Here is a 15,650-nt window from a genome sequence, read left to right as displayed (position 1 = left end):
ATTTGCATTCAGAACAGCCTCAATTCATCAGGGCATGGACTCTTCAAGGTCTTGAAAGCGTTCCACAGGGATTCTGGCCCATGTTGACTCAACAGTTGTGTCAAGTTGGCTGGATGTCCTTTGGGTGGTTGACCATTCTTGATACACACAGGAAACTGTTGACCATGGAAACCCAGCAGCGTTGCAGTTCTTGACACAAACCTTTGCACCTGGCACCTACTACCATACCCTGTTCAAAGGCACTTAAATGTATTGTCTTGCTCATTCACTCTGAATGGCACACATACACAATCCATGTCTCAATTTTCTCAAGGCTTAAAAATACTTTAACCTGTCTCCTCCCCTTCATCTACACTGATTGAAGTGGATTTAACAAGTGACATCAATAAGGGATCATGGCTTTCACCTGGAAGGATCAGGAGTTCTTCATGTTTAGTGCACTCAGTGTAATCCAAAATTGTATTTCAACACATTCACTAATTTGAAACAATTACTTTTTGAAGTAACAAAATGCAGATTGAATCACATAGATTTTTGTTAAAGTATGTTAAATGTCTGTAAATGAATTAAATATTTAAACAAAAAAAGTGCTCAGTGTTTTTCAATGTTTGTTTGTAAAAGGCTTAAAAACGACAAGAATAATTCATTCAAATAGTCTAACCTGCGTTCAAATATTATTTGAAGCCTGTGTCAGGTGTTGGCAGGGTGTGCAGTGCACGTTTGGGGCAAGCTCAATCAACCAAGCACAGCTGAAGTATTTGTAATGATTTAAAATAGTTTTTGAACACAGGGTCTTATTTAGTGTTAAACGTAGTAAAATGTAAACATGTTTACAATGAAAACTAGAGTTTGTTATTGGACATGTTCAGTTAGTCCCTAAACTGTTTTGGTGGGTATTCGTCCGTTTGGTGTCTAGTGAATACGATCGTGGTCTGTTCAAAACTAGGGCTCACAATTGTGTCATTTTCTATCTAATATGCAAACACACCTGTTAGGTCTGGGAATTGCCAGGGACCTACCAATATGATATTATCATGATACTTAGGTGCCCGACACGATATTTATTGTTATTTTCAAGGCTCTATATGTATTGTGATTGGATACTGCGATTTTATTGCGATTCAATGTTCCAAATATATTGCTCACCACGTCTGCTGCAGAGGGAGAAGAGAGAGCCATGGGAATGGGAGTCATGGGAATAAAAGTACAAGAAAGCTGTTGGCTCATCATTTAAAAAGATACCAGAGTTCAAATCAAATCAAACTGTATTTGTAACATGCGCCGAATACAACAGGTGTAGACCTTTCCGTGAAATGCTTACTTACAAGCCCTTAACCAACAGCGCAGTTCAAGAAGAGGAAACACTGTGCGATGTTTAACGGTGAGAATCGCAGAATGGTGATTTTACTAAATGACTGAAGAGTTTGACTGTGTGATATTAGGTGGCTTCTTGTGTAAATATTTTCCGTCTGGATTTTAATGATGGAGTATCAAGGTACTATGATGTAACTGAATGTAATTTGGTGTGGGGAAATGTCTTTGAACAGAGTGTTTTCTTTCTTCCCTCTTTCTATGTTTCTTGAACCAAAATGAACCAAAATGAATAATGAATGTATGTGTGTTATATTAAACATAGAGGAGGAACCAAAATGAATAATGAATGTATGTGTGTTGTATTAAACATAGAGGAGGAACCAAAATGAATAATGAATGTATGTGTGTTATATTAAACATAGAGGAGGAACCAAAATGAATAGTGAATGTATGTGTGTTATATTAAACATAGAGGAGGAACCAAAATGAATAATGAATGTATGTGTGTTATATTAAACATAGAGGAGGAACCAAAATGAATAATGAATGTATGTGTGTTATATTAAACATAGAGGAGGAACCAAAATGAATAATGAATGTATGTGTGTTATATTAAACATAGAGGAGGAACCAAAATGAATAATGAATGTATGTGTGTTATATTAAACATAGAGGAGGGAACCAAAATTAATAATGAATGTATGTGTGTTATATTAAAAATGGAGGTGGGAATAAAATGTTGGCAAGCAATAAACATTTCAGAACAACTATGGCTGAATTATTATCCTTACACTTTCAAAAATACTAGTCGAATAAAACATGGGAGAGATGACGAATTTTGGCAAAGAGATTTATTTATAGACTAATACAAATCAGTAGCGGATTTGGGTACGAGCGACATGGGCAGCTGCCCTTTGCTGCATCTTGCCGGAGGCGGCACGGGACGCCCCCGGGTGCGGGCGGGCGCTGGTGCTGAAGGTGGGGGTTGAAACAAATACCTTGAACACTTGAAACAAATAACCAAACCGAAAACTGCAGACTAAAATACTTTATGCTACTAAGATCAGTGAAATGTAGGCTAAACTGACAACGGAGTGCAGAGCAGAAATCTCAACTAGCAAGTAAGTTGCAGCAATGAAGAACGCGAAAGGGGGGGAGAATTCTGTCATGGGGGAGATTTTCGGCACAACACAGGTACCGAGTCAATGTGTGGAAGTACAGGTTAGTCGAGGTAATTTCTACATGTGGGTAGGGGTGAAGAGACTGCATAGATAATAAACAGCGAGTAGCTGCAGTGTAAAAAAAACTAGTGAGGGGGTGTCAATGTCAATAGTCCGGTTTGCATTTCAATAATTGTTCAGCAGTCTTATGGCTTGGGGTAGAAGCTGTTAAAAAGCCTTTTGGTCCTAGACTTGGCGCTCTGGTACCGCTTGCCGTGCGGTAGAGAGAGAGAACAGTCTATGACGTGAGTGACTGGAGTCTTCTGACAATTTTTGGGGCTTTCATCTGACAACGCCTAGAATTGACAGTTGAAGTCGGAAGTTTACATACACCTTAGCCAAATACATTTAAACTCCGTTTTTCAGAATTACTGACGTTTAATCCTAGTAAAAATTCCCTGTCTTAGGTCAGTTAGGATAACCACTTTATTTTAAGAATGTGAAATGTCAGAATAATAGTAGAGAGAATGATTTCAGCTTTTATTTCTTTCATCACATTCCCAGTGGGTCAGACGTTTACTTACACTCAATAAGGATTTGGTAGCATTGCCTTTAAATTGTTTAACTTCGGTCTAACGTTTTGGGTAGCCTTCTACAAGCTTCCCACAATAAGGGCTGTAGTGGAGCGGGTCGAGAGTTTCAAGAATTTTGACCTATTCCTCCTGACAGACCTGGTGTAACTGAGTCCGGTTTGCAGACCTCCTTGCTCGCACACGCTTTTGTTATGGCCACTCCAATACCTTGACTTTGTTATCCTTAAGCCATTTTGCCACAACTTTGGAAGTATGTTTGGGGTCATTGTCCATTTGGAAGACCCATTTGCGACCAAGCTTTAACTTCCTGACTGATGTCTTGAGATCTTGCTTCAATATATCCACATAGTTTTCCCGCCTCATGATGCCATCTATTATGTGAAGTGCACCAGTCCCTCCTGCAGCAAAGCACCCCCACAACATGATGCTGCCACCCCCGTGCTTCACGGTTGGGATGGTGTTCTTCGGCTTGCAAGCCGCCCCCTTTTTCCTCCAAACATAACGATGGTCATTATGACCAAACAGTTCTATTTTTGTTCCATCAGACCAGAGGACATTTCTCCAAAAAGTACAATCTTTGTCCCCGTGTGCAGTTGCAAACCGTAGTCTGGCATTTTTATGGCGGTTTAGGAGCAGTGGCTTCTTCCTTGCTGAGCGGCCTTTCAGGTTATGTCGATGTAGGACTCATTTTTTGTACCCGTTTCTTCCAGCATCTTCACAAGGTCCTTTGCTGTTGTTCTGGGATTGATTTGCACTTTTCGCACCAAAGTACGTTCATCTCTAGGAGACAGAACGCGTCTCCTTCCTGAGCGGTGTGACGGCTGCGGAGTCCCATGGTGTTTATACTTGCGTATTATTGTTTGTACAGATGAATGTGGTACATTCAGGCATTTGGAAATTGCTCCCAAGGATGAACCAGACTTGTGGAGGTCTACAATTTTTTTCTGAGGTCTTGGCTCATTTCTTTTGATATTCCCATGATGTCAAGCAAAGAGGCACTGAGTTTGAAGGTAGGCCTTGAAATACATCCACAGGTACACATCCAATTGACTCAAATTAGGTCAATTAGCCTATCAGAAGCTTCTAAAGCCGTGACACCATTTTCTGGAATTTTCCAAGCTGTTTAAAGGCACAGTCAACTTAGTGTATGTAAACTTCTGACCCACTGGAATTGTGATACAGTGAATTATAATTTAAATAATCTGTAAACAATTGTTGGAAAAATTACTTGTGTCATGCAGAACGTAGATGTCCTAACCGACTTGCCAAAACTATAGTTTGTTAACAAGAAATTTGCTGAGTGGTTGAAAAACTCCAACCTAAGTGTATGTAAACTTCCAACTTCAACTGTAGGTCTTGGATGGCAGGAAACCTGGCCCCAGTGATGTAACAGGCCATACGCACTACCCTCTGTAGCACCTTATGGTCAGATGCTGAGCAGTTGCCATACCAGGCGGTGATGCAACCGGTCAGGATGCTCTCAATGGCGCAGCTGTAGAACTTTTTGAGGATCTGGGGACCCATGACAAATCTTTTCAGTCTCCTGAGGGGGAAAAAGTGTTGTCGTGCTCTCTTCACGGCTGTATTGGTGTGTTTGGACCATGATAGTTTGCTGGTGATGTGGACACAGAGGAACTTGAAACTCTCGACCCGCTCCACTACAGCCCTGTCAATGTTAATGGGGGCCTGTTTGGCCCGTCTTTTCCTGTAGTCCACGATCAGCTCCTTTGTCTTGCTCACATTGAGGGACAGGTTATTGTCCTGGCCCCGCAGCTTTGTGAATGTTGACCTGTTTAAAGGTCTTGCTCACATCTGCTACCAAGAGCATTATGACACAGTCGTCCGGAACAGCTGGTGCTCTCATGCATGCTTCAGTGTTGCTTGCCTCGAAACGAGCATAAAAGGCATTTAGCTCCTCTGGTAGGCTCGCGTCACTGGGCAGCTCGCGGCTAGGTTTCCCTTTGTAGTCTGTAATAGTTCTCAAGCCCTGCCACATCTGACGAGAGTCAGAGCCGGTGTAGTAGGATTCAAGCTTAATCCTGTATTGATGCTTTGCCTGTTTGATGGGTTGTCTCCTTGAAAGTGGCAGCTCTGGCGTTTAGCTCGATGCGGATGTTGCCTGTAATCCATGGCTTCTGGTTGGGGTATGTACGTACAGTCACTGTGGGGACGACGTTGTCGATGCACTTATTGATGAAGCCGGTGACTGAGGTGGTATACTCCTCGATGCTATTGGATGAATCCCGGAACATATTCCAGTCTGTGCTAGCAAAACAGTCCTGTAGCGTAGCATTCGCGTTATCTGACCACTTCCATATTGAGCTAGTCACTGGTACTTCCTGGTTTAGTTTTTGCTTGTAAGCAGGAATCAGGAGGATAGAATTATGGTCAGATTTGCCAAATGGAGGACGGGGGAGAGCTTTGTATGCATCTCTGTGTGTGGAGTAAAGGTGGTCTAGAGTTTTTTTCCCTCTGGTTGCATATGACATGCTGGTAGAAATGAGTTGAAACGGATTAAGTTTGCCTGCATTAAAGTCCCCGACCACTAGGAGCGCCGCTTCTGGATGAGCATTTTCTTGTTTGCTTATGGCCTTATACAGCTGGTTGAGAGCGGTTTTAGTGTCAGCATTCATTTGTTGTGGTAAATAGACGACTACGAATAATATAGATGAGAACTCTTTTGGTAGATAGTGTGGTCTACATCTTATCATAAGGTACTACCTCAGGCAAGCAGACTTCTTTAATATTAGACATTGCGCACCAGCTGTTATTGACAAATAGACACACATCCCCGCCCCTCATCTTAAGAGATGTAGCTTCTCTGTCCTGTCGATGCATCGAAAATCCCACCAGCTCTACATTATCCGTATCGCCGTTCAGCCACGACTCGGTGAAACATAAGATTTTACAGTTTTTAATGCTAGGATAATCTTGATTGTAGATCATACATTTTATTTTTCAATGATTGCACATTGGCGAATAGAACGGATGGCAGTGGGGTTTTACTCACTCGCCAAGAATTCTCAGAGGGCAGTCTGACCTTCGCCCCCTTTTTCGCCATCTTTTCAGTATATCTTTAGCGTCAGACTCCAGGTCGAGGTGAGTAATCGCTGTTCTGATGTCCACAAGATATTTTCAGTCATAAGAGACGTTAGCAGCAACATTATGTATAAAATAAGTAAAAAAATTAGTTTCAAACAACACGAAAAAAATAACAAAACAGCACAGTTGGTTAAGAGCACGTAAAACGGCAGCCATCCCCTCCAGCGTCATTCTTTCAGTTTTGGCGCAGGTACAGCCAACTAGCGCAAACATAATACTCGATATGGTCAAAAATAATATTCCAATATGTCACTGTATCGATTTTTTCCTCCATCACTAACACCTGTACAGTATCTACAGTAAATGGCTTTGATTAAAAGAGCAGTCTTCTTCACCTGTGCCAACTATGCACTCTTAACGGGACAGTTCGGCAAAATTACATATTTGTTTCCTTATCTTGAAAGCAGTTTATGGATAAGGAGGGACTCTGTAACGAAATACACCGGGAGTCAGGAAGCAGGTGCAGAAGGTGAGTTTAATAAAGAAACGATGCAGATTAACAGAACATGACAATCGTACAGAACGTGAGAGAAACAATACTACCTAGTGACTGCTGTCGACTGAGGGCTAAACAAAGGGAGAGTAATCAAGGAGATAATGATGACCAGGTGTGCATAATGATGGGGCGCAGGTGTGAGGTGGTTAGTAGACCACCGAATGTCGAGCGCTGGAGAGAGAGAGTGGGAGTAGGCGTGACACTCCAAATTATCTTTATAAATGGATTTTGTTGCCCTGTTAACCATTACTTTAAACAATTCAGACTATTTAAGGCCTATTCCCTAATTCAGAAAGCAACAAAGCGGCAGCCCGGCACTTGGAGCTACGGCATGGGGTTGGAACATTCAGAGATGGAGCTGTGGATGTCTAGTCAGATTGCATTATTTTGCTGTTAATACAATCTCATTCATAATAACACAATTAAGCCAAAACTGATCCTAGATCAGCACTCCTACTCTGAGACGATTTGTGAATACGGGCCATGAGGTCAACATGAGAAGTGATGTTGGTTAATTCTTTAGCCACTGGAGGGTGTTGTCTCCACTAATATTGTCTCATGGGATATTAACTGTGTGTGGGTGTGTATCCTTCAAGGTTATTCAAGTCTAAGTCCTCTCAGTAGCAGTAGTTTGGCCCAAACACAGTGGACAGTTTTGTTTGGGGATTATTTAAAGGTAACCTCAATGAAGACACAGATAGATAATAATTGGACAAATAATAATAATCAATGAATAGTAACAATTAACAGGACACTACAGTAAGAAATTAAGACAATAATAAAATAGTGAGAAAGACACAGATAGCGATGTTATTGCTCTGGTTGGTCATTCCACTGTGCTGCATGCGTTGTTTGGAGTTTTTCTCTGTACTCTGAGGTTGCTCTTACAGAATTCCATGTACAGGGTTTCAGTTGGGTGTTTGTCTCATTTGTAGGTGTGTGTATGTTCTCAGTGACAGGGCAGATTAGGTTCCCAGGCTAAAACAGATGATCTGTTTGTGAGGAGCCCAATTTGTGAGGAGAAGAAGGATAGAATTATCTAGCCTGGTCCTGGCTGGTGTGTCAGGGGTAACACTACCCCGTAAGCCTCTGCCCGAACCCAGAGGCCACCACACACCTCCTGCCATCATTGACATGGTGGCAACATAGTGGCATTACTGTGCCCTGTCATCCCTCTCTGAACAAGCCTCCGCATAATTTATACCAGCCTTCCTTAAGTGCCTTCAAAATATTAAAGTTTATCCTGTCCTGCCCTGTCCCATCCTAACCTAACAGGGCATTTTCTGTTGAAGTCCTGCTACAGTAGGTTTCCAGTGGTGGTCAACATATTTCCATGAGTGGTAGTAGCTGTTTTACCTGTTTTAAGTTCACATCCTTTCTCTTCCCTCTTTAAATCTCTTGGTGCTCTCTGTCCCTTTCTATTACCCTTTTCAGTCTCTCTCCTCTGGCTCCCTTCTTTATCTCTTTCAGTGCTCTCTCGCCTTATGTCCTACCCTTTCTGTCCCTCTCTCTTCTTCTCTCTCTCCTCCTCTCTCCCCTCTTTTACTCTCGGTTTTCTTTCCCTCGATCTTTCCTGGTTTATCTGTCTCTCTCATCCTCCTCCCTTCCTCTTTTCTTCTCCCTCTCTCTCCCTCTTTCCTGCCCTCTCTTGGTGCTCTCTATCCTTTTCTCTCTCCACCCTCTTTTACTCTGTCAGTGCACTCTCTCCCTCTTTCCAGCCCATTCAGTATCTCTCTCCCTCTTTCCAGCCCATTCAGTCTCTCTCTCCCTCTTTCCAGCCCATTCAGTCTCTCTCTCCCTCTTTCCAGCCCATTCAGTCTCTCTCTCTCTCTCTCCTCTCTCTCTCTCTCTCCCCCCAAGGCTGCTTAGAAGGTTTAGTTGAACAGGATGCTGTGCTGGATTAAATTGGATCCTGTTTAGAAAGCAGCTGTTCAGTGTAGGGTGATTTTCTTATGGGCTGCTCGGTTAGGAGCAGAGGGAGAGAACGAGGGAGCGGGAGAGGGATGTTGCTCCTTTCGCTGCTGCCTCTCTTTCTGTGCATTAGACGCTACTTTACCTATAGGGCTCCGCATTTGATCTCACAAGGAGCCCCTTCAAATCGATATAGACCTTGAAGGATGCCTGCGCGCGCACACACACACACACACACACAAACTCAGTCACTATACATTACTCTACACTGTATATATTGTATACACACACTTGGAAAAAGCTGCATATCACTTTCTCACTGCTCGGCTGCGTAAACACATTATATGCCGTTTCTCACAGAAAATATGATCACACACACACACAAGCAACCCCTCCACCCCACACACACATACTCCATATGGCCCCAGCACGGCAACACACACCTCTGGGATATTAGTGGTAACGTACATCTGTGCTGTTTCACTGTGTACCCTCCCACTCTGGCTAAACAGGGTCTGTTGACACTTCCATAACTAATGACCATGTCGTAAACCCTCTCTGGGCTGATCAGGGCTAAAGTCCATGCTGCTTATGCAGTGACGCAGCCTTGGACTAACAGAGACGTATGATAGACTTCTAAAACCTCTCTTTATATCTTTCTTTTGTTCTCTCTCTTTCTCTCTCAACATGGTTGGAGTATAATGCCTTATGGTCTGGTTACTGACTCTGTACTGATACCCCTTGTATATAGCCAAGTTATCATGACTCATTGTGTATTTATTCCTTTCGTTATTATTTAAATTTTTTATTTCTATTCTTTTTCTCTCTGCGTTGTTGGGAAGGGTCCTTAAGTAAGTATTTCACTGTTAGTCTACACCTGTTATTTACAAAGCATGTGACAAATAAAATGTGATTTTATTTTATTTATTATGCATTATAAGACTATGATGTCTTTGTAGCATCTCATAGCGATTTTGAGTCTGTAGAAAAATTGCCACATTGAAAGACATACACTACCGGTCAAAAGTTTTAGAACACCTACTCATTCAAGGGTTTTTCTTTACTTTTACTATTTTCTACTTTGTAGAAAAGTAGTGAAGAAATCAAAACAATAAAATAACATGGAATCATGTAGTAACCAAAAAAGTGTTAAACAAATCAAAATATATTTTAGATCTGAGATTCTACAAATAACCACCCTTTGCCTTGATGACAGCTTTGCACAGTGTTGGCATTCTCTCAACCAGCTTCACCTGGAATACTTTTCCAACAGTCCTGAAGCAGTTTCCACATATGCTGAGCACTTGTTGGCTGCTTTTCCTTCACTCTGTGGTCCGACTTATCCCAAACCAACTCAGTTTGGTTGAGGGATTGTGGAGGCCAGGTCATCTGATGCAGCACTCCATCACTCTCCTTCTTGGTTAAATAGTCCTTACACAGCCTGGAGGTGTGTTGAGTCATTGTCCTGTTGAAATACAAAAGATAGTCCCATTAAGCCCAAACAAGATGGGATGGCGTATCGCTGCAGAATGCTGTTGTAGCCATGCTGGTTAAGTGTGCCTTGAATTCTAAATAAATCACAGACAGTGTCACCAGCAAAGAACCCCACACCATAACACCTCCTTCTCCATGCTTTATGGTGGGAAATATACATGCGGAGATCATCCGGGTCATTCTCATGAAACCATTAAAATACCATGGCAGTAATGATTTTAAATATAAAACATGCAATTTAGTAATATAACAAAATATCATAATAAAGATAAATGTTCTCTACCTTGCACAAAGAGTAATTTCAACATAGGAATTAATTATTTTTCTATTTTATTGCATTCCCTGCTGAAATTCTCATTACCGCAATGTGTCCAGCTCTGTCTGAATGTATGTTATGTTGAAATTTAAGCAGAGTAAAATGAAAATATTCTGAAAAAAATTAATGGATGTTCTACTAGATGTTTTCAAATGACAGAAATATTAATATATTAACTGAATATTCATGTATAATAATAAAAAAGTAGTGTCCATGACTGATGTTCTCATCCTCTGCAACATTTTTGAAGGACTGTTTACACACACAGAGAATTTTAAATAAAGTTTGATTTTGAATGAAGAAAGACATCTGCCAGTACCTTCAAGATGGCTACCAGGTAAGCAGATCTCTTTATATTTCTCCAGTTAATGTAACGATCTTCTTCATCTGATGAACAGGAAGGATCGGACCAAAACGCAGCGTGGTAGGTGTTCATGCTTTATTGAAAACTAAATACAAAATAACAAAGAGAATGAACGAAAATCGAAACAGTCCTGTAAGGTGCAACAACACAAAACAGAAAACAACTACCCACAAAACCAACATGGTAAATGGCAACCTAAATAGGCTCCCCAATCAGAGACAACGAGAAACAGCTGTCTCTGATTGGGAACCAATTCAGGCCACCATAAACCTAAAATCCCCTAGACCATACCAAATCCCCATAGATAGACAAAACCCCTAGACAAGTCAAAAACCCTAGACAAACAACCCTTGTCACACCCTGACCTAACCAAAAAATAAAGAAAACAAATATAACTAAAGTCAGGGCGTGACAGTTAAAAGTTAAACATTCTCTTGTCAGACTGTGTACACAACAGTATTAATTATCATTACCAATACAGGTAGGTTTCCACATTTAGAAAAATTTTAGATTTGAAATTTTCTATGAAAATATCCTTCATTAATGTCTAATTATGTACATTGAGGAAAAATTGCTTAGTCATCATGTCTTCTCTATTGTTAGCAAAACATGCTAAGGTTCTTCATCCTCTGCATCACCATTCTCACTTACTGCTGCAATTTAAGGCCAGTTGCGGTAGAGAGAACTTCTGTTTCGGTAATGAGAATTTAATCATACAGACTAACTATTAATTTAAATATTATTTACTAACTGTTCATATTGTGCTTTATGTCCTGTTTAATTGCAGACAGTCAGCAAGGGACAAAAAGAAAGCTTCAGCGAAGGCTAGGCTGACAAAATACATATATGCTAATTACCCTTGCTGTAACCTCTCCAACCCCTAACATCTCTCTCTCCTCCCTTCTGTACTCTTCCAGCAGTTCTGGGTTGGTGTGAACTTTTTTTCTGAATTTTGCCAGCGTCTATAGGAAGACACGCACACACACACACACACACACACACACACACACACACACACACACACACACACACACACACACACAATCAGTAAGCCATTTAGTTTGTACTATAGGATGCCACACATAGTGTGTAACCTATTCAGTCCCTACTATGTGTACACACAGACACACACACACAGTCTGTAAGCTATTCAGTCTCTACTATAGGATAACGTGTCCATAACAGTAAGACTTTTCCCATGTTTTGAGACATGCTCATTTCATGTCATGCTTCCTTCCCAGTTCCAAATATCAAAAACCAACTCAAAATTGTAAAATCAAGAAAACTCAAGATCTGACAAAGAAGCAACATGAAAAGAAGAAAAAACAATGTCAGGAAAACTCAAAAAGTTATTACTGAAGAAAGAAACAGCTAAAAGCTGTATTGGACATAACACCACCAAGACAGGAAGATTATACACTGCAACATGTTCAAGGAGCAAATAAAGAAGTTATTCAAAATCTTCAAGAAGACACAGCCTCCCCAAGAGAACAGCCATTCTCACCTCAGCAGGTAAATGTCCCTGCCATCAACTCAACTCCTAAAAGAAGAGAGACATCTCTACAGACACCAGGACCAATGAAGACATCTACCCCAAAGGAATCACCCAAAAAGAGGAACAGAAAAAAGAAAACACTATCAAAATTGAGGTCAAAGTTGCGTTACAAAGAAGAGAAGCTGCTGGAGAGGACCAATGAGATGGTCATCCTAAAGAAAAGACTGAAAAGACTTGAGATGATGGCCAAGAGGAATCAGGTAATTGTCAACATGGAAGGCAGAGAGGTCCAGAAGAAAACTTCAAAAAGAGATCATCAGAGAACATTACCCAATAACAGCCAGAGAAGAGTAATGCGCAAACTTGGTAGCTGCTTCCTTCATCAAAATGAAGTCTCCACTGTAATAAATGGGAAATCCTGAGAAATTCAGAAAAAAGGCCAGATATTCCGTAAGAGAGCCTTAACGGACACTATCTTCATAGAAGATTTCTGTCTGATAAGGCATAACCTTTCCAAGCCTCAATTATTTAAACTTAAGCCATTATGGATTGGCCAGCGAAGAGTCACAGACAGAGAACATGTGCTTGCAAAACGCATGAAAACTTTGGCTTGAAGATAAAGAAGCTGCACCAGCTTGGGGTCATCATCCCCAAAAGACACTGTACAGGCCAGTGTGTGTAGTGACGATGACGTGCTGTTCTAATGTTTTTGTATGTGTTGTTTTTATGTGTTCTCTGTTTTCAGCCTACAGTGGCTTGCGAAATTATTCCCCCCCATGGCATTTTTCCTATTTTGTTGCCTTACAACCTGGAATTAAAATAGATTGTTGGGGGGTTTGTATCATTTGATTTACACAACATGCCTACCACTTTGAAGATGCAAAATATTTTTTCTTGTGAAACAAACAGGAAATAAGACAAAAAAACAGAACTTGATCGTACATAACTATTCACCTCCCCAAAGTCAATACTTTGTAGAGCCACCTTATGCAGCAATTACAGCTGTAAGTCTCTTGGGGTATGTCTCTATAAGCTTGGCACATCGAGCCACTGGGGTTCTGCCCATTCTTCAAGGCAAAACTGCTCCGCTCCTTCAAGTTGGTTGGGTTCCGCTGGTGTACAGCAATCTTTAAGTCATACCACAGATTATTAATTGGATTGAGGTCTGGGCTTTGACTAGGCCATTCCAAGACATTTAAATGTTTCCCCTTAAACCCCTCGAGTGTTGCTTTAGCAGTATGCTTAGGGTCATTGTCATGCTGGAAGGTGAACCTCCGTCTCAATCTCAAATCTCTTGAAGACAAACAGGTTTCCCTCAAGGATTTCCCTGTATTTAGCACCATGCATCATTCCTTCAATTCTGACCAGTTTCCCAGACCCTGACGATGAAAAACATCCCCACAGCATGATGCTGCCACCACCATGCTTCACTGTGGGGATGGTGTTCTCGGGGCGATGAGAGGTGTTGGGTTTGCGCCAGACATAGCATTTTCCTTGATGGCCAAAAATCTCAATTTTAGTCTCATCTGACCAGAGTACCTTCTTCCATATGTTTGGGGAGTCTCCCAAATGCCTTTTGGCGAACACCAAACGTGTTTGCTTATTTTCTTCTTTAAGCAATGGCTTTTTTTTCTGTCCACTCTTTAGTAAAGCCCAGCTCTGTGGAGTGTACAGCTTAAAGTGGTCCTATGGACAGATACTCTAATCTCCGCTGTGGAGCTTTGCAGCTCTTCAGGGTTATCTTTGGTCTCTTTGTTGCCTCTCTGATTAATGCCCTCCTTGCCTGGTCCGTAAGTTTTGGTGGGTGACCCTCTCTTGGCAGGTTTGTTGTGGTGCCATATTCTTTCAATTTTTTTAATAATGGATTTAATGGTGCTCCGTGGGATGTTCAAAGTTTCTGATATTTTTTTATAATCCAACCCTAATCTGTACTTCTCCACAACTTTGTCCCTGACCTGTTTGGAGAGCTCCTTGGTCTTCATGGTGCCGCTTGCTTGGTGATGCCCCTTGCTTAGTGGTGTTGCAGACTCTGGGGCCTTTCAGAACAGATGTATATATACTGAGATCATGTGACAGATCATGTGACACTTAGATTGCACACAGGTTGACTTTATTTAACTAATTATGTGACTTCTGAAGGTAATTGGTTGCACCAGATTTTATTTAGGGGCTTCATAGCAAAGGGGTGAATACATAAGCACGCACCACTTTTCTGTTTTTTATTCTTTAGAATTTTTTGAAACAAGTTATTTTTTTCATTTCACTTCACCAATTTGGACTATTTGTGTATGTCCGTTACATGAAATCCAAATAAAAATCTATTTAAATTACAGGTTGTAATGCAACAAAGTAGGAAAAATGCCAATACTTTTGCAAGGCACTGTATGTATGTTATGTACTTTTGAAGCACTACAAAATGAAATTGATTGAACTTGAATCCATGATTGTGCCAATATTATCAAATTTATTTAATCAACCTCATTTCCGAAACCTATGTATCATTACCGCAACAGGTGTTCATTTAATGTTAATTTAATTAATTGAAAAATAGTAGTTTGCTTTAAAATGCATGTGCAGAATCTATACATTATGTTCTTTCAGGATTGCCACATCATTATGAAAATATGTCAGGTTTCAATGAAATATCAAAAATATTAGGTTGTAGATTGCGGAAGGTGTTGCGGTAATGAGAGAAATCAGTCAAAATCAAATAATGTTCATTTAAAAAATATATATTAATTCAGAGTTTCAAGTAACGGTGCATGACTGTTAATAATCAATTTTAAAAAATTTGAAAATGTATCAGCTTTCCTAATGGTCTTGACGCTTTCAGATCGTTGCAGTAATGAGATTTTTAAGGACTTGTTTTGGAAAATATGTTCAAAAAGGTGTTAAATTGTCAGTAAATGTTTTTAAATGAATGCTCACAAACACTTCAGACCCTGTTATTAATGACTTCAAAGGAAATTTGTTGATGCAAGTCTTTTTAAAGATTTCATGTCTGAAATCTTTGAAACCAAGATTTCGTCAGAATCACCCATCCGTTCACCCACACCGCTTCTCACAAAAGCACAGCGGTTGGAACCAAAAATCTCCAATTTGGACTCCAGACCAAAGGACAAATTTCCACCGATCTAATGTCCATTGCTCGTGTTTCTTGGCCCAAGAAAGTATCTTATTCTTAATGGTGTCCTTTAGCAGTGGTTTCTTTGCAGCAATTTTACCATGAAGGCTTGATTCACACAGGCTCATCTGAACAGTTGATGTTGAGATGTGTCTGTTACTTGAACTCTGTGAAGCTTTTATTTGGGCTGCAATTTCAGAGGCTGGTGACTCTAATGAACTTATCCTCTGCAGCAGAGGTAACTCTGGGCCTTCCATTCCTGTGGCTGTCCTCATGAGATC

The sequence above is a fragment of the Salvelinus alpinus genome, chromosome 13, assembly GCF_045679555.1.
Source record: "Salvelinus alpinus chromosome 13, SLU_Salpinus.1, whole genome shotgun sequence".
Classification (NCBI taxonomy): domain Eukaryota; kingdom Metazoa; phylum Chordata; class Actinopteri; order Salmoniformes; family Salmonidae; genus Salvelinus; species Salvelinus alpinus.
Note: the sequence above shows the minus strand (reverse complement) of the source record.